At 44.1% G+C, this 5,000-nt stretch overlaps 1 protein-coding gene across 1 annotated transcript in view; it reads right to left on the bottom strand.

Annotated features, from left to right (window-relative positions):
- mctp1a (multiple C2 domains, transmembrane 1a) overlaps positions 1-5,000 on the bottom strand; it is a 113,206-nt gene that overhangs the window by 33,816 nt on the left and 74,390 nt on the right.

Here is a 5,000-nt window from a genome sequence, read left to right as displayed (position 1 = left end):
CCTCTTTCAACACATCTCTGGGTGAAAGTAAATCGCTTATATCATCCTAAATAAAGCAGCCATGACACATTTTTTGGGGGACAGGTTGGGCATCCGGAATATCCAGTCAGTTTCCATTTATAGTGATTTGTACATCTGTGATATTAATTTGAATGTTTCCAGTGAACAGCTGAAACTGATCACTAGAAACTCCATCATCCTTCTGCGTTTTAAAGAATGTCTCGTCCTTTAATTAGCACTAGACAAAAACCTGCACACTGTACCTGAGGAATTGATCTGTGTTTCTTAGCAATAGATATTCATCAAAAACACACTTACGTGGACGGAAATGTTACTGTTCAGCAGAAAGACAACAAAAACAACAGAGTACGATGAAGATTTCCACACATTGATTATTTTTGTGAAACATATTTACAACTAAATATGAAGCACAGCAGGGTGTGACAATCTCATTCACCCATGATAATAATGAATCTGGCAGGATGAAAAGGCTGATGAGTTATGGTGTTTACTACAATGAATATTAATACTGTGAGAATGTAATAACACTGGGAGGAGAAGAATATATTGTTACAGATAACTAGTCACTTTCTAAAGACTTAAAACTTTATATAACAACAATCAGGTCTACTGCAAGTCTGCTAGGGATGTGTGTATAGCAGAAAATATGTGGTGTTACTTTGATGTGTGTACTTATCCCATGTGTTTGTTTTGTAAAGCAAACCCAGCCACACACACGCACGCACGCACGCACACACACACACACACACACACACACACACACACACACACACACACACACACACACACACACACACACACACACACACACACACACACACACACACACACACACTCAGTGATGATGGGGTCAGCCGCATGTATATTCTTGACCTCAGGGCTATGCATGGTGCCCTGCACATTCAGACAGCGTGCATGTGTAAACACACGCTAGCACACGTGTGCTTCCCAGAAGACAGGCAGATGCACACGCAACACGCAAGCCCTTACGCTCATAAAATCAGGAAATCATTGTTTGTTTAACTTTCATTTTGAAGGTGGACCTTCATTATTTACCACTGAATTATGGAAAAATATAGTTGCAGACCTTATTTTGACATACACACTGTATATGACCCATCACGGTTATGTTTGTTTGTTTTTTTTTAGAAAAGCTAGTGCGTCAAACGTGAATGCAGCAGTATAAGAACACACACCAGAACCTGACACCTCACACTAATTCAGAACGGACACAGTATTAATCATTATGCACCATAACAAAGAAAGATATAAATGATGAATTATATATGAAGTGGTCAAACGCTCAGAGCAAAATAACTTATTGTAATGGACGGGCAGTTGCTAGAGAGCAGCAGATGACTCTTCATTGGGGTTATTTTCTTCCTTTAATAGAGTTCAGGGAATAGGGAGGATCATTTTCAATAATGCAACAATGTTTACAGGCAAGCAAACACACACAAACATGCATGCATACACACACACACACACACACACACACACCAGGCTACTTGTCTTCCAACCTCAACATCTTTCAGTAAACGTCCTTCTTCGCGAGCGCACTGCAGCTCACACCTTCCACGTCCCACTTTCTCGCTTGCCGTAGCTCGTGAACGTCGGCGAGATTGAACCACGTTTAATCCCCCTGTGCCTCAGATATCACTGCACTGACAATAATAAACACTACAATATTCAGTTCAGGAGGAGCTGCAGAAATCCTTCACAACAAGAGCTACAACGGAAAAAATTTCATTTTCAAAAATTAGCTTGAGTTTGAAAGATGTGAAATCACGGAATGAGAGCCATTGGAGGTGAAACGCTTCTCTTATTTTTAATAATTTGTACTTTTGTTTTAGCATCTATTTTTGTGAGAATTTTTGTAAGAGAATTTCCTTATTTACTTATTTAGAATAAATTTAATTACATTAAATAATTTTTTTTTTTAAACAAAAAAATGTTGGCAGACAAACCGACTGAAAATCCCCCAGTTCCAATGACAAAACCCTCGATCTTCTTCTCAGCTTCACAGCGTCCATCTTGGTTTCATTTGCCCCTGGGGTTATTTAACCCATCGCTGGATATTCTCCCTGGACTGTGGACACCCTAGCTGAGGCGCACGGCCTGACTGACGGCTGACGTTAGCTGACACCCTGCCCTGCTTCTCTCTTACACGCCGTCCGCCGGGACAGGAGAGGAACCCACAGCTGAGGGGTCATTCTCCCAGACTAGGGGCCAGTTCATCCCCCTGTCCCTTCATTCACGTCCGGAGGGAGAGGAGTCCCACAACCCCCACAGACAGAAAAACAAACACACTGAAAGGGTTAAAGGGGGTGGGAGTCTGGCTTCAAGAGAGGGGAGGAAGACTGACGCTGTGATCGTGCCTGCGAAGGCTGTCAGAGCGCATCCAGGTAGCTCCACTAGCAGTCTCCCCCACTCCCCCAGACCTGACGGTCGTGGGGGAACCTCCCGGCCTGTTGAGGTCAGCGCACACATGGCTGAAACCATGGCACCTGCAAATTCAACTTCCACTGAAGTCATCCGGTGTCTGAAATACAATATACATCGCAATGAAAACCCACATTCTTTCATTCTAGCCTGGAGCATATTTTAACGTGCGTTCAACAGATGTGAACGTCTGTACACCCCCAGAAACCAGTGGGCAGACTGACAACAAAATCAAATCAAACTAAGTCATTTCGCCCCACAGTGTGCTGTGCTGTTTAAAGCCAGTCGGTCCCTGGGCCTGGGTAGCACAGGTGGTCTGTACACACCTGCACATGGGGGGGCGGGTGGCTAGCAGACACCTCAGCACTGCCCCTCACACACGGTGCAGCAGAAAGGGCCATCTTGCCTTTAAAACACAGCTCAATAGAAGCTCGTATAAAAGGTAAATGCCCTCGTAAAAGTAAGATATGTCACCATAAAAGCCAAAGAAGCAAAAATAACACCGACTTGGAGCCTTTTAGCGAATTTCACAGTTAAGTTATGGTCATGGGCTTAACTCAAAGACACTTTAGATTGGGCATCTGTGTAGAAATTAGGGATTTTTCATTAGATTAGCGCACTACAGTCAAGCTTGAACGTATTCACCTTCCCTATTCTCTGTAATTAGTACTTCGTAACACTCCCGGTTATCTACTAATGCAGTACACTGTTTAATCACTGTAGCAGTGTTAATTCATTTTAGCACTCAGAAGTGGGATACAACCACTCATCTCTGCCATCAATCACTTTATTTTAACTTTATTTTAAATATCAATTTGATTTTACACATCAATCACAAAGCACTTGAGGTGAAGTCCCTTAATGAAACCAGGGCTCTGACTTTTAGAGAGACGTATATGAGAAAGCAGAGTGTTTTCTGCTTTTCGAAGGTGTTGTCGATTTGTTGGAAAAGTGAGTGGACTCTGTTTGGCAGCTGATTTCAATATCACTTTGGCACTAGCCACTCTGGAGTGGGGGATGAGCGCTTTGGAGAACGCATTTGAGAATTAGCACATTAAAAGAGTGTTACCAACACACCCCACCACAGTCCTTCTACTTGGAATTCAGAAATTGAGTCATCATAGCAGTGTTGATTATTTTAAATGGTGCCAACGATGGGGAGGAATATGCCAAATGAGAGGCTGATTATGGACGTCAATAACTCATCTGGGCTTTGGCCGGGCTTTTCGCGAGAGCGCTGCACTTGAGTGGTACTGCACTGCCACCTGCTGGCCATGTGCAGAACTCACTCTCTCGTCAGCGTGGCTTCATCGTTGATCAAAGCAGACAGAACTGCAACAGAACAAAACGGACTTCTCCCGCTCAGCCCTGCGAGCCGTTTAGTGGTGCCGATATGTCAGAGACCTCCACTTCTTAATTACAAAATCAGACAACTAGTTCAAGGATGCTCAAAATTACTATTTGGCGAATAATAATTATTCTAGAAGTTCCACATACTAGACACCAAGTTTAGCAATTAGCATTTAGCAATACTCACATAAAGGTGTCACACTAAAAGAAACTGTGAGAGGTCATACAAAAGCACACACCACAGATGGAAAAAAACACATGCCACCCACACACACACACACACACACACACACACACACACACACACACACACACACACACACACACACTCTTCTTCCCCTCTCTTCCTCTTTGCTTTTTTTTCTTGGATGGGTGAATTTTATCTAAATGCAAAGCAGGTGTGTTGCTCCAGTTTCCTGTAGCAGGAGCTTGTCTGGACACTCCTACCGATAAGAGTCCTACTTCACCCCACATAAAAGCCTGGGGTATTATTTCCTTACCCGCCCCCTCCAATAAAGTCCACACTCACACACACTCACACACACACACACACACGGCGGTCCAATTCCCCCATGCTACACAATACCTGCTCTATTTGCTCCCAATTCAAGGCCAAATTGCAGCTAAAGTTACGGCAAATTTGTTTGGAGGAAGAGCTGGTGTGGCCCACACGTGCACCCGGGAGTGGGAAGGGTCAGGGCAGCGGGACCGGCACCCAGGGAGGGCGGCCCCAGCCCGGCCAAACCCGACACCACCCACCCCCACGGTGGCCCACTTTCACAGGACCCGCATGGGTGCGGCGCAGCTCAGCTTACAGGAGTTTGGAAAGGGGGGGGTGTTGTTACACACACACACAGTCTGACATACACACTCAGTGTGGTTTTGAATGACTGGTTCTTGATCAGTGTGTGTGTGTGTGTGTGTGTGTGTGTGTGTGTGTGTGTGTGTGTGTGTGTGTGTTTCTTTGTGTTTGTGTGTCTGTCTGTGTCTTTTTGTTTAGCTGTGTGTCTGTAGGTTTGTGTGTATATACATCCAAAGATAAAACCATTTAAAATTTACAACAGACATAATAGTTTTCCGTGTTAATGTATGCAAAAAGTTCTCAGCTTTGCAATGGGCTGCTAGCAACCAAACACCACAATAACAAAAACAACCCTAACCTAGAAAAACAGTGAAGTCCCGTCAGA

The sequence above is a fragment of the Brachyhypopomus gauderio genome, chromosome 3, assembly GCF_052324685.1.
Source record: "Brachyhypopomus gauderio isolate BG-103 chromosome 3, BGAUD_0.2, whole genome shotgun sequence".
Classification (NCBI taxonomy): Eukaryota; Metazoa; Chordata; class Actinopteri; order Gymnotiformes; family Hypopomidae; genus Brachyhypopomus; species Brachyhypopomus gauderio.
This window is presented reverse-complemented; position numbering and strand designations above follow the sequence as displayed.